We start from the raw sequence: 15,654 nt of genomic DNA, 5'->3' as shown, positions 1-15,654 counted from the left end.
TGTCTCCATGAAAAGGCAGGCGAGTACCGGGCTCAACGGCGAACCCATCGCCAGGCCATCAATCTGCAATCTGACGGAGGTATCTCTCAGTCCCAGCATCAAAAGAAGTAGAAGCTGTGGACAATTTTGTAAGGGAAACTATCAATATTTCATCCCCAGCGGGCCTGCATTAAAAAATGACCATTAAAAATCTTGTACAAACGAAGAAGAAAGGTTCTACTAATGAGGATAGTGTCGTTTACAAAATTCCTTGTGGTGCATGTGATAAACGTTACGTCGGTGAAACATACAGGGGCATTAAAACTAGGCAAAAGGAGCATAAGAGTGACCTTAGGTACCACCGTCTGTCCAACGCCCTTGTGCAACACGTAGATGAGGCAAGACATCTCCCTGGATGATATGTCGGTGTTGTGTAGGGGTTGGACAAAGAAGCATAGGCAGGCTGTAGAAGCAGCTTATATTCACATATTTGACAATCTAAATGGTAATGCAGGAAAAGTGAAACTGAGCAGATTTACGGCTGAACTTATTTTGCACGATCTAAAAACTAGAAGTACAAAGTGAGAAACGACGTGTGTGAAGCATTCCTATTTGAATTTTAATCTGTGTTGTGTCGCAAACTATTTCGACAACTTTGATGTTTAGGCGAATTATTTACATTTTATTTTGTCTTTATGGCTTGAAAAAGATTTAAATCGAAACACATGTGTAGCCAACTTAAAGTAATATAACCAAAAACCTTCCCAGTGTTTTCCAATTATAATTCGAAGATTGGCTTGTCATGTGCATTGTGTAGTGTGCATTGCTCCGTTCAACATCTATGTGCGTGCGTTTGAGCAACAAATTGCACTTGTTTTTGTTACAATTGTAGCGACTGACTTCTCCTATTTTTGGGTTCGAGATTATAAGAGATCGTTAAATAAATAAGCAAATACCATCAGCCCTCCAAGCAGTGCTTGAGTTGAGCCTGAATTCCCTCTTGAATGCAGGTCCGCATACAACGCCAAATTCAAGAATGTGTCAAGCCACTCTTAACCCTCGCCCGCACATGCCATTTTCCCATCCTAGAACGCATATGGGGGGGGGGGGGTTGCCACGGGTTCCGGACAAAAAGTCAAATGATAAAAGGTAAAAGGATGATTAGTCAACGGACATTACGTAAAAAGCAAGAAGTCAAAAAGATATCCGGGAATCGGCTGCCACCCCCCCCCCCGCGCCATTTCGTTCCTGTTGGAGATAGAGCTTCGCACCCCCCCCCCCGCGCCATTTCGTTCCTGTTGGAGATAGAGCTTCGCGGTAAAGACAAAAAAAAATATTTGGGAAGAGACGAATCCAATGATACCCAGTTTTACCTTCTCAGGTCAGCCATTGACCTTCCAGGTCAGGTCAAACTAACCCTCGCATGTGTGCGGCGTTTGCCAGCTTCTAATGTGTAGGGGGGGATCCGGTTGGACCCACCCCCCCCTTGCCGTTTGGCCCCTGATCGAGTAGAGCTTCGCGGAAAAAACGAGCGTGTTGCCCGTGACGAGAGGAAGCCGATGATACCCAATTTTAAGGTCCTAGGTCATTGGTTGACCTTCCAGGTCAGGTCAATGACCCAAAGTCGGGAAAATCGGGACCTGTTAAAAAGTCGTAAAGTGTGGCTGCTGAGAGGTTTTTCGGGGTGCTGATCACGAATATCGTGTTAGTTTTGATCACAGATGATGTCTTTAAGCATTTAGACCAGGTCGGGTCAGGTCAGGTCAGGTCAACCAGTAGGCGTCGTGACGGGTATTCGTAGTACGTGTCAACCGCCTCTGACAGCTTCGTAACATGTTACGAAGGCACCAAAACTACTTCGTAAATGTTCAAATGGTCGCTAAATTCGAATTCAGCTCCAAAAACTAGCCTAGAAACATGTACACTCGAAAAAGTGAACCGAGGTCACCCGAGGTCACCAAAGGTCAATGACCTGACCTGACCTTCAGGTGACCTTGACACCCACCCTAATGCATGGAAGCAACATCAAATCACATGTTTGAACGTTTGAAACCACGAAAAGCTTGCAAACGCGCGGCTAATGCGAGCCGACATACGCAGAATCGCGATTCCGGCCAAACATAGTCTCGAAAAAGAGGTCACAGGTCAAAGGTCATTTGGGTTAGGGTCATGAAATTTTCAGAGTAGGTGTAGAATTGATCAATGTGAGGGTACTGAAAGTTTCGTCGTAATCGGCCGCTTTTTACGCGAGTTATTCGCGAAAAACCATGGGGGGGTCCATCCGACCCCCCCCCCCCTACACATGCGAGGGCTAACAAATGTTGCTGTTTTGGGTCACCGTTGGATATCAAGTGCGCTGCTTATCATATACCGATGACGATGCCGTTTTCTGGTGCCAAGTCCGCTAGAAACTCTTTGTCACACTACCCGACCAGATTTTTGCTGCTGAGGTCATTTCAGGTCAAGCTAGGTCAAGGTCACTGTTATGTGTTTGTATGTCTGTGTGTGACTGTGTGTATACTGATGTGTGCACCGATTGTTTATATGTCGGTACATGAATTCATGATCTGAGAAGCTTTTACCAAAAATGCAGTTAAAAAACTTCACGAAAAATAAATTCAGCTTGCCTAAAACGCAATTGTTTTAGATGACCTAGGTTGACCTTGACCCTGACCTTGACATCTGTACATCGTCGAACAACATGTTCCATGATAGGTGGGAGGTAAGACTGGCAAAAAAGGCCGAAATCAAGGTGTCAAAAGCTCACAAGGCCCATAGCCAACGCAAGATGTTGAGAATTGGTCATTTGGGTCATGACATGACCTGAAAAACAAGGTCATATCTCCGAAACCAAAAACTACAGAACCTTGAAATTTTCAGTGGACATCAAGAAAGGATAGAGAAGCAGCTATACGAGAAATCAGGCTTATAGCTCTTAAGATGTTGAGTGCAGAGCAGAAAGACTACCTGCGGGGGTGGCAGCCCCTCCCCATGTGCGGGCGAGGGTTAACCCTCGCCGGACCTATTGGTTTTCTACATACGCGCCGGCCGAGGGGGGGCGGGTACGACCCCCCCCCCTCGCCGTTTCGCCCCTGGTGGAGCTAGCGCGTCGCGGAAAAAACGAGCGTGTGCGCCGTTACGAGACGCAGAGATTGGTACCCGATTTTAAGGTCCTAGGTCAACCGGTGACCTCTGAGGTCAGGTCAAGTGCCCCAAGGTACGGTTCAGTTTTTGGTGAATAACTTCGCAAAAAACGGCCGCAGAGCGCTGATTTTGGCAGCATCGTGTTCGCCTCGCTCAGGCGCGTCGAATGATATACTTTTTGTCCGGGTCAGGTCAACTTGGGGTGTTGACCTCAGGTCAAGGTCAGGTCAGCACCCCCAGGTCACGAAGTTGGTCGAAAGAGGTCATGTCGCATATCATTCGATTCGGCAGGCCTTCCTGAGTCTATTGGTGGCTTTCCCGACTCGCTAGCTCAATTTGATCAAGAGTTATTGACGAAAAACTAATATGACCTTGATGACGTCATAAATGACGTCACGCAAGGTCAACATTGCAAAAGTGACGCATCTAACCTTGCAAGGAGTGCACCAAATCACGATTCGGTGTGCTTGAGATAGTTAGAGATCGTTCCCGGCGCCAGAATAGCAGTTTTCATTTTTCCCCATTGACTTATAATGGTGAGGTCACGAAAATGACCTGACCTCATATGACCTCTAGGAAAAATCCGAGATATACAATTTGTGGGACTCATAATGGATACTAGATCCTGCAAGTTTCATTTCCCTGTGACATCTCCTCTGGTAGTGAGGGCGTTGCGAAGTTGCGACATCTGAAGACCGTGCAGAGGTTCACTTATGACGTCATAGGTCAGTGACCTGACCTGACCCAAAAATGCGGTTGGTGTCAAAAGATCGGGCTTGGATCAAAGGTCAGGTATGCCAAGTTTCAGCTCTCTATCGCCAGCGTGTTCGGAGCTATCGCGAAAAAACCCTATGGGGGGCGGCACCCCCCCCCCCCTCGGCCGGCGAGGGTTAATGCAAAGAGCTCGCAAGTTCTCGAAAGAAGCGCTGAGACCAAACGTCACAATACGAGATAAGCCCGAGATCAAGTACCAGTGATAACGGACTCAAATAATACGCATTCATCCTCTGTAATCAGTGGAAGCCTGGACATCTTGATGCCAGATCTTACGACTCGGCGTTGTCAGCAGTCGCCGATGAGTTGTACAGATCGATACGTCAGGACAATTAACGCCTCGTTTGTTTTGGGATGTTTCTTGTGCTCTAGGAACACAGTGTTCGTGGAAGCTGTAAAGGATGTGCGTTTCGCGGTATATTGTGGTGGTATGCAATGTATTGAAAATGTTTTTGCACCGACACGCTGCCCTTTTGCAGTGAACAATTTGAACTGTTATAAAACTGCATTACAAAGGTATGCTTCAGAACTATTTTTGATCCTGAACGGTTTACAGCTGCTTGAAGGAATTCAAATTTCCGTCAAGAAAAACAGTCTGCCTAACAGCTTCCTTTCCCTAAGCTGGTTGGACACTCAGAGAAAGCCGATATAAAGACACTTCGTCTCTAAGAGCAGCAAATCTGTCCCGCACTTGCCAGCACGGTTAGGTCGTAAACACACACACAAACAAGCCAACACCCATCCAATAATAAACAAACGGGAGGAAGTTGACAGACAGTGGGATAGAGTAAACTCCCATGTGCCCGTGAGGACCTGCAATCGGCCGGCGGCCCGGCGGCGACTGTTAGAGGCTGCAGTTCAGCAGACTGACTGATGGCGTGGGGTAACTGATGGCGTGTGGCGAACGATGGATGGCACCGTATGGCGAGCGACGTGGCGGCTACAATAACTCGTACCCGCACTCGTCGTGTGTGTTTGGCCTGGGGTGGTTTATCGAGCTACACTACTGCACTGCACTGCACTGTGCGTTTTCTATCTAAAAAGTCGTGCTCGTCAAACGATATAATCTATGATATTCATTATTAAAATTATTGATGTGTACCTATTTCTAAGTTATATCACGCAGGGACAACTCATGGATTAACCCGCGCCCTGGTGGGGTCTGTTTATAACGCGACCTGGTGGGGGGGGGGCTATTTTTTGCCCCCCTCGTATCTCCGAAACTACTGGACGGATCCGCAAAATTCAAACGGCGTTGGAAAGGCCTGTCAAATTTGTCGAAGGAAACCAAATTTCATTGACCTCGGGGTCACCGATGACGTCACAGGTCAGGTCAAAGATGAAATGTTTCACCGTTCACGGGTCTTCTAGGGAATGCGCTATAACACCGAGGAAAACGCATTTTGTCGAGAATCAGCGATAGGGCGTCAGTTGCCTAGTAGATATGTTGCTATTAGAGGTCACTGACAATACCAGGTCACGTCACAGGTCAGGTCACCAAGAGTCACAGGTCAGGTCACATGAGCCCAACTTCACTAAGGTTGTGTGATGCATGTTTTATGGCCAATTTTTCATTTCCAACTCAATGGTGTTGGTTATAAGACTATCAGGTACGGCTTAGGTCACTTTCTGGTGAAGTTCAGGTCAAGGTCAGGTCAAGGTCAGGCCAAAAAGGTCAAATTTTAAAGTTGATAGTTTTGCATAAAATGGGTATTGATTCGATGCAGCTCGTCAAGGGGAGTCCAATGGTGGTCTTTGTTTTGCGCTACGGGGTCTAGAATTGCTAGAAATTGAGTTTGCAAATTTGACGTCATCAATTTTGAACAGTTTTTTCGCTATAACTTCGCCAAAAAAAGAGGTATCAATCTCAAATTTGGTATGTGGATGGAAGGCGGTAAGGACTATCACATATATTCTGGTTTTTGCGAAATTCAAAAAACTTTTGGGATTTTTCGATCACTATATCCAAAAAAAAATATTTTTTGATTTTGGGGGGTCAAAATCCAAAAATTTCTAAAATCCGAGATAGCAGTTTTGTAGCCCTGTCAATTCTACAGCTTTCATGTCTTTATCATTTTTCTGTATTTGCAACGCTATAGGCCTGACAGCTCTTCCCGCGAAACCCTTTTTTGGGTCGAAAACGGCAGAACATGACGTCACTCTGACGTCATTTCCGGCCAACCTATCATAGTCTTTGGAAAAAATTTTGGTCACCATATGTAAAATTGATGTCCGGGAGGGTACTGAAAGTTTGGTGACGATCGGCGCAGCGGTTCTGGAGATATATCGAAAAGTCTGGAGGGGAGGGGCAAAAAATAGCCCCCCCCCCCCACCAGGTCGCGGGTTAAAAAAAAGTTGTGCAACAGGAAAAAGCCAGCGCTCCAACAACTCTGTTATTTATCCCCGAATGATGGATTAGATATCAGACAGTTTTGTAGCCCTGTCAATTCTACAGCTTTCATGTCTTTATCATTTTTCTGTATTTGCAACGCTATAGGCCTGACAGCTCTTCCCGCGAAACCCTTTTTTGGGTCGAAAACGGCAGAACATGACGTCACTCTGACGTCATTTCCGGCCAACCTATCATAGTCTTTGGAAAAAATTTTGGTCACCATATGTAAAATTGATGTCCGGGAGGGTACTGAAAGTTTGGTGACGATCGGCGCAGCGGTTCTGGAGATATATCGAAAAGTCTGGAGGGGAGGGGCAAAAAATAGCCCCCCCCCCCACCAGGTCGCGGGTTAAAAAAAAGTTGTGCAACAGGAAAAAGCCAGCGCTCCAACAACTCTGTTATTTATCCCCGAATGATGGATTAGATATCAGACTTTCCATCAAAGATTGGTTACCAAAAGGCAGATCTGTTCTGGGCAGACCTTCCATCACTCGCGAATGAGCGACCGAACGTATAGCTAGAGTGTCTGCGGAAGCCGAACAGAGAGATCAACCCTAGCGCCGAGGACCTATGGTTTTCTACATACATCCCGGCCAGTGGTGTCCCCCCCCCATTTCGCCCCTTATAGAGCCTCGCAGGAAAAATTAGCGTTTACAGGGTTACGAAACGCAGTGACCGGTAACCGAATTTAATGTCGCAGGTCAACCGGTGACCTCTAAAGTTAGGTTAAGTATTCCAAGGTAGTGGTTTGGTTTTTGGTGAATAGCTTTGCCAAAAATGGTCCTACGATTTGGGCATCATCGATTTAGCCATGCTCAGGCGTGTCAAATGGTGTACTTTTTACGGAGCGAGCGAAGCGAGCGTAGTCTTTCCTTAGATTAACCCGCGAGTTGCTGGGGGGGGGGCGTTAAACGCCCCCACTTTTTTCGCCGGGCCATAGCATAAAAACGGCGCGCCGCAGGCGCGCCAAATTTTGGGTACCTGTAGGGAATTGATTGAAGTTTATTGTGACAAAGTTTCAAAAAAATCGGTCGGAAAATTTTTGAGATATCGAGGTTTTAGTGACGTCATGATTTCTGAGTTTTCGACCAAAAACGGCATATGCTCAAAAAATCATATAAAATCACAGAATAGACATACAGACATGCCGTAAACGCCATTAAACTGCCAAAACCATGATTAATCAAATGGCTATCTTCGATTATTGATTATCGTTCCGCATTTTCCATAATCTTGAACTGAATCTTGGCAATTTTTCGTGACTTCTTCACGACCATGATATATGCATTTCTTTAATTGAACTTTTTGAGCCAAACACGTACACATATGATAAAATGAATGTCACCATCGTGTTCTACGCCCCAAATTACCTATAAAACATGTGTCACAGGCTGCGAATATCAGTTTTGATTTTCGGGGATATGTGCGTACCCGGTTGACCTGACCTTGACCCTGACCTATGCTTGACTGACCCCTACATGGAGCTGACACTCTTGTAGGCCTTATATGATGAATTGTGCACCGTTTTAACAGAGTTTATGACGAGAGGCGCCCATTGCGAAGTCCAGAAGTCCATGCTACTGAAAGCCCGATTTCAGGTGTTTGACCTGACCTTGACCCGACCTGTGACCTCAAAATTCAACTTTAAAGTACTCATCTGAAGCGTCTCGTCGCGCTCTTTCGTTTGCCGCCTCGTGCGTTTCGCTGCGCCTATTGGTTCTCGAGTTATCGGCTGGGGGCGTTTAACGCCCCCCCCCCAGCAAACGGTGGGTGGCGAAATACCCCAGCAACTGCCGGGTTAAAGGTAGTGTGCCACCTTTGAAAGATTTCCCATTTTATTTTTCCTAGGATAAGAAGCTTCTGTTTTTACCTAATATCGCAAAAAAAATCAAAAATGGGCCTGGAATAGTGCCTTTTTCGCCTAAAAGTTTTTCGGTTTTTAGATATGTATAACAACTGTAGTGGGCTCACCTGCAAACAGGCGTCGGGCAACAATCGCGAATACGGCGCACTTGTGACAATAAGCAAAGGTCATTATAGTGTTACGACCATACGACGTACGGGAATGAGTTATCAGCTGTCTAATCGTAGACAACACAATGTCGAGCCTTAAACTGTAAGCCCGTATTGGTATTGTTTCTTTTATTTGGCTGTCGAACATTATTTATGGTTTGAAATATGATTTTATGTAAAATAATTGATATGAAAAAGCCGTCTTATAAGTTATGACCCCATTTCACAACACGCAAGTGGCAGAAATGACAATGATCAGCTGACGCATTTTTCTTGGCCGAAGTCAGAGCGCGCGGCCCGACGCACCACGCGTATTTGGAAATTCCGACCTCGACGAGCATCAGGAGCCACCTAACAGGCGTGTTCGAAACCGCAGGAGATGATGATGAACGGGTTTATCGAAACTTGATTGGATGAGCATATCGGTAATAGCGATTTCAGTGTGTGCATTTATTGTTCATAGTGGTGTGAAATGTGGTTGGGGTACGACCGACAACCCGTCGGGGCGAATTTCGCACTGGGGTACTCAAAATTTGAAGAATTTAAGACGTTTCGATGAGTTTTGAAGGTATGGATAAGTTCTAAAAATCCGGTTCTCCTTATCTGGGCCATTAACTCCATACGGTCCAAGAAAGCTGGCACACTACCTTTAACCCGGCCGGGCCCGGGGGGTAATCCCAACCACCGCAGCCCGGGGGGGGCGTTTTTCGCCCCCCCCCCCCCCCTGTCTAACTCCGTAAATAAGGGAGCTACGGACACAAAAGCGATACCAAACGAAAGGTCCTTACGAGACGATTCTAAAGCACCTAAAATATTTGACCTCAGGTCAATTTTCAAGGTCAGAGGTCAAGGTCAAAGGCAAAAACCGGCACATGTGTAGTGATCTCAAAGTAAGCCTTCTAGAGGACGGCAGGCGGCATCAAACCAGCAAAATTGGGTGTCAAACAAAAGAAGAGAATCTGAGGATTCCGAAAATGTGCTCAAAATTAAAGGTCAAGGTCAAAGTCACGCTCAAAATTGACCTCAAACTTTGCACTTTTTCGCACATCTTGCGTGCTAACTTTCAAGATGTTTTGAGGCTTCTCAGTTCCCTATTTGTGGTTCCTCTTACTGTACAAGGCTGCTCAAAGGTCAAGGTCACTGAAGAGTATCCCTGCTAGAGGCTATTTCACTAATTCAAGTTAGTAATAATAAATAAGACAATTTTGCCATCCGGACGCTCTAAATGAAGGCTTAGAGGAAAATAGATGCCAGATTCGTGATCAGCGGGTACAAATCCATCATAAACGACCTTTCATGTGTCAAGGTCAACCAGAGGTCATTCGAGGTCACATGAGGTCAACATAAAACTTGACCTTTTCCGAACAAAATATATATCATTCGACGCGGCTTGACAAGGCGAATGCGATGGTACCACTGCCGTAGCTCTAGGACCATTTTTGTCGAAGTTATTTGCGAAAAACTAAAACCACATTTCGGGGTCGTTGACCTGACCTCTGACCTCAGGTCACCAAAACTATTTTTCTATTTTTCTTGAGGTCAAACGCTACACAGCCGTGCTCGTAATTTGTCTTTATCTCTAAAACTCTATTTTTAGCAGCTATTTGAAGTTTGCGTCTGTGACGCCGAAGTTTGCCGTGCAGGGGTCTAGAAAAATGGACCTTGTGACGTCATCAAGGGGGCTGGGTCCAAATTTTTTACTTCAGAAGATGTCAAATTGATGGGAGAAAAGGTACTGAAAGTTTCGCTTTCCTATCCCTAATCGTTCGGGAGCTATCGCAAATATTCGCCAGGGGGGGCGAAAAACGCCCCCCCCCGGGCCCGCGAGGGTTAACCCGGCGGCCGCTGGGCCCCCGCGCCACCCGCCGGCCGCTGGGGGGGGGGCATAAAGTTGCCCCCCCTTTACTTCTGCGACGATATCGTCGCAACGCGAAGAGATAGAGAAGCGAAACTTTGCACACATCTTTCTGAATACCTAGCCGAGGTTGTGTCCAAATTTGGTGTCGATCCCATTTGAAATGACGTCACAGTGACGTCATAAGTGAAATTATAGATTTGCGACTCTCATATTCCTCACGATGCATCACATATATGGGACCGAATATAAAGGGCCGATTATTGGTCAGAAACTAGATGGAAGTGTCGTAAGATGTTTTAGGATGACAGCAGGTGCTGTCTAGTTCATTTACAGTCGAGTTTCATGCTCAGCGTCATCAGAAACGGTCCATATCGGAAAACGACAAAACTTTATGACGTCACTGTGACGTCATCTTAGGTGCTACAACCACCAAACTTTCCTCAAACATTGCCTAGGTATTCATTTGAAGCTATGCCAAGTTTCACGTTCGTAGCTCATCAGGTTTCGGAGATATTTCACAAAACGTAAAGGGGGGGCAACTTTATGCCCCCCCCCAGCGGCTCGTGGGTTAACGGAAATTTCTGAGTATGAGCGGCCGGCCGGTCGGCCGGCCGGCCGGCCGTGGTCACGCTTTTGCGAGGCTTATATCTCAGCAACCACTTGACCGATTTACACGCGGTAATTTTTGTAGGGTAGCTTCATTCCTTCTACCAAGTATTGGACTATTCCTGATGCATGTGGGTGACCCCTTATGCACGTGCCACGTGCAAAACGAAGAGGTGTCCGTTTTGTAATTGTTGCAATATCTCGGTAACCACTTGGCCGATTGCGCTGAAAGTTGGCATGTTGGTAGGCACCCACTAGGCACTGCCTATACATGTGCCAGAGTTGGGGTGCTGCTGCACGTGCGCACGTGCAGGGGTCGTTTCCAGATCTCGGGAACGGCTGGACCGATTGCGCTCAAATTTGGTACACGGTTAGGGACCGGTTAGTAGGGTGCCGTGCACAAGTCAGTTGGGACCCATTTTGCACGTGCGCACGTGCAGGGTGCCGCTTCCAGATCTCGAGAACGGCTGGGCCGATTGTGCCCAAATTTGGCACATCGCTAGAGACCAGTTAGTAGGGTGCCGTGCACAAGTCAGTTGGAGATACCCCCTCGCAATTTCGCACGTGCAAGGCCCACCCTCTCGCTCGCTCCGTTAGTCGCCCCAAAAGGCGTTATACTGGTTGTATAAGTGAGATCAAATTAGGGTGCAGGCCATTTGTAAATTTGGGGTCAACTTAGCCAAGGTCAGGTCAAACCACCACGGCCACGGGGCTGCTCAAAGGAGACCATGTTGCACGCCACTCGATTCGACAGGTCTCCCTCAGTACATCGTCAACGACATTGACCTTTGACATTAGAAGCATCAAACAATGGATGCCAACAGTAGACAAATTGCACCAGTTCAACGTAGGCTGAAGAAGTTCCATGCTGACATCAGTCCCGCTGTATCACCTTCTCGTTTGAAGGCGAAACAAATTAGACAGAGACACTTTCTGGTGAAGGATCTGCAAAAAGTGAAAACGGCTATTGTTTACCGAACCTCCTACTTATTGGAAAACTACAAGCTCAACAAAAAGAACGCTGTAAGTACTCTGAAGCCAAACTAACGAGAAAATATGTTGAATGAAAGAGAACATTGACCAATTATCCTCAACGTTAGAAAAATGTGAAATAGTAATGAAATAGTTTTATTTTTATTTAAATCAGCAAGTATGTCGATATATTTCGGGTACAACCCTTTATCAATCGCTACAATGTTTTCTTTCATTATAACAATGTTATTCCTCACAACGCTCAAATATCTTATTGAAAATAGTTGAATCCAGCTTCAACACTGCAGATCGCTTTGAGGAATTAAAGGGCTTCTCTGCAAGCATATTGATAATAGCTAAGGGTACGGCGCGGATGAGAAGGAGCGTTGTATTTAGACGAACAAATACGATCTACTTAATAGCTCAATGCTCGACTGTCACTTCAGCACTTCAGCTGTAATGATGATCGGAACAAAGCAACGTAACCATATAAAAGTTGCGGAACAATAACAGTTGAGGGCCGCATTAAAAGGACTGCAAAATGTTTATCAGGCAGCCACGACGGCAGCGGATGCGTGTATGTAAGTACGTGAGCATTTAGTTCGCATCTTAGTGGGCCGCGTCTCAGCTTTACGAAGATGGTGCCTCATGGGAGTGCAGGACCAGCAGTACAAATGGTAAACCCCGGGGTATCCGCGACTGCTCACATTCCCGGCCCGAACGGACGACAATTTGACCTCACCCCGGGGAGTAGCGGTGACCTCACCCTCGTCAGACCGACCAGCTCGCCGCAATCACACCGCCGACGAGGGTGAAACGCGACCCGGCAAGGGCCCGCGGCGACACTCGAGTGTATCGACCGGTCTCTCGGTGCCATGGCCGTGCTGATCGCTGAACAGTGCACCGCCGCCAGCAGCGGAGCGGTCCACAGCTCCGGTCTCTGCATACCCTCACACAGGCTCAACGGACAGGTTAGAACAGCATGAATGGAACGCAAATGAATGGAAAATAGGGGAGATCCGTGTAAGACGCCCAGGGTCGGTAAGAGGCCCCATCGCTTTTTTTACCAAACCAATAATGTTATTTATTTTTTAATGTTCTTGTAAAGCAGAAGCCCTCTTGAAACAACAACTCACGAAACCTGAGGTATCAGGTGCGTCGCAGCGACTTTTGGTAAGCCTGTTTCTGTTTTTGCCCCTTTACTTGCTAGATATATGCATCTTTATCACCCTTATATATCTGAAAAAAACAATGACTATCAAATGCAATCTTATCTCATCGAAATTGTCACATGTTAGCTTCAGAATAGACCATGTTCTGGTGCGCTGCAAATGTCTTATAAACCATAAATATTGTGACGTTAAAACACTGCATTTTTTTTAAGAGGCCCTCCCTTCGAGGATTATAAAACGCCCCCCCGATAAAAAAAACGCCCCCGATGCTAAAACGCCTGCACCTGCGGCAGGCGTGGCATTCTTTTTTCAAGGAGTTTGTTTTTGTTTCTTTTTTTCTGTTTCTTTTTCAAGAGGTAATAGGTACAATTTTCGTTGGTCATCAGCGTTTGGTTGTGCTAGTTTTCGCATTGTTCGAGCGCTTTGGAAGTGTTATTGGTTTCGATAACACCGTATTTGCTTAGCTTTTCGAAATAAAAGGCCTTGCAGCTGTGTTCGCAAAACGTCTTTTACAAGTCGACTTGCCTTGTTAAATGCCCGAGGGGGGGGGGGCGTCTTACCATACCCATAGTGTAAGAGGCCCTTTTGCAACTTTTTCCAAAATGTTAAAGTTTACGGTTTGTGTACCCCCTAGATTCATTTTGAATGCAAATATGTATGGGAAAATGATGCATGCTCACAGCGCATGCACACGTTAGCTCTTAAATATTATCAGTTGTCTAAAAATAGCAACTGAGCTTAAGGGGGGGCCTCCTGCACCACTCTCCCCTATCTTTCCTCGGCACTTGACAGTGATTTTTTTTCAACATTTCCCTGCCCTTAAGGTAACTTAAGACTTCTTTAAATAGCTTGGCGCATAACATGCTGGTGTTCTAGTTGGACATTTTCTAGGAAAAGTCTCGCTCAGCATTGATCTACAGTTGTGTTTGCCTATACCTGCTGGACGCGGGCGAAGCCCGTCAGAGCTCTCGCTTCGTACTGTGACGACTAGCTCAATAAGAGAGAGAGAGAGAGAGAGAGAGAGAGAGAGAGAGAGAGAGAGAGAGAGAGAGAGAGAGAGAGAGAGAGAGAGAGAGAGAGAGAGAGAGAGAGAGAGAGAGAGAGAGAGAGAGAGAGAGAGAGAGAGAGAGAGAGAGAGAGTCACGACAGAGACTCATCACACTGAGCGATGCTGAACGAGATAGAACACAATATTCGCAAGCAGGACTCGCGATGAAATCTCACCACACGGTCTGAAAGGTTGTGAACAGGATCCTTACTGCTCATTTTGAACACTTGTCCGCTTTGTGGGGAGCAAACCCTTTCGGTCTAGTTGGGCCACTGCATAAGCTATAATGGGGTGATAAGGAGGCGGCGCGTGTAGACATTGTGCTGAGTGATGATGCGAGGCGCTGGAGGAGAGTGACCATTCTGATGGGACAGGAGTGCGGAGTGTTGAGAGTGTTAACTGCTCGTGAGGACTGTCAGTCCGGATAAGGTAATGCAAGAAAGGATTAGAATTGGTTGGCTCTGGCTATTGCGAAGACAGTTAAACATCTTAACAGCGCAAGTGTTAGGTATACAATCGCAACAAAGACGATTTGTTTGCAACAGAGCTAGAAAGCATATCCCGATGGGAGTTTGAACATTCAGCTCAATCCCAAACAATTGAAATGCTGGTGTCTCAGCAGTTATCCAAACGGAGCGCCGAGGGCTTTTGTTTGGCGCGGTCACTCGTCGGAACGACTGTACGGTACGCTGTTCCCTGGACAATCGGTTCGCGAGGCAACTTTACCCGCCACGTGAGTGCGCCATTGCGGGCCGCCTCCCCCTGGGCGCGCCTCTGCGACTCGCGGCGGTACGTGGTCACGGCCACGACCGGGGGGGGGGCTGTTTTTCACCGCCCGACGCTGCGCGCTCTGCAGCGCGCTGGGAGCTGAGGCATACCCCTGCTTTGGTTTTCCCAATTTAACGCCACATTTGGCGGCTCTAAACCAGAAAATTCAAATATTTTAATTTACGTCACAAAAAATTGATGGCGTAAGTTTTTTCAATGCTATTTGATGCAATAAGTGCACTGACAAATTTAAAGCCTCATCGGAAGTGATGCCCTAAATTTTTTTTTGGGCCATCATTATAATTTATAACAATTTCTAACACTCTGACGAAACTCCATTTTAAAATCGATGGCAGCCTGCCACATGTCAAGTAAATATTTGAAAACCTCTTTTAACGCAACAAGATATGGCAGCATTGCCTTCATGCAAAGAACTTCCCTTGACTCGGCCGCAATTATTTGACTTTCTTCGCAGGCTCCTCTGGATGTTACGAATATACTATCCTTTGAATAAAAAGTTTAAATGACGTCACATGTGACCATAGGCGCGGGAGCCGGGGGGGGCAGTGGGGGCAGCTTGCCCCCAACTCTGGGGCCGTGGGGGCGGTGCCCCCACAACTTTGAGACGGAAAACCGCATTTTTTGCAAATGTTTTCTTTTTTGTTGAAAAAGCCAAGGGATGAAAAATCAAGTGGCCTAAAACCGGTGAGAAAGCTAGATTTCGGGGCACCCCAGGTTGATCTCTGTTATGGTGTCCCCCCCCCCAGTCCGAAAGTAGTTCCCTCGCCCCTGCATGTGACGTCATGTTGCACATCAGTGGATCGCGGAAAACCGCAGGGGATGTTCAACCCCCCCCCCCCTCGTCCCCCAGCAGGACGCGGGTTAATGAAAAAGCGGACAGGATTCGGACGCGTTTGCCCCCGTGCCG

This window comes from Amphibalanus amphitrite, unplaced genomic scaffold (assembly GCF_019059575.1).
Source record: "Amphibalanus amphitrite isolate SeventyFive unplaced genomic scaffold, NRLGWU_Aamphi_draft 000914F_arrow, whole genome shotgun sequence".
NCBI lineage: Eukaryota > Metazoa > Arthropoda > Thecostraca > Balanomorpha > Balanidae > Amphibalanus > Amphibalanus amphitrite.
Note: the sequence above shows the minus strand (reverse complement) of the source record.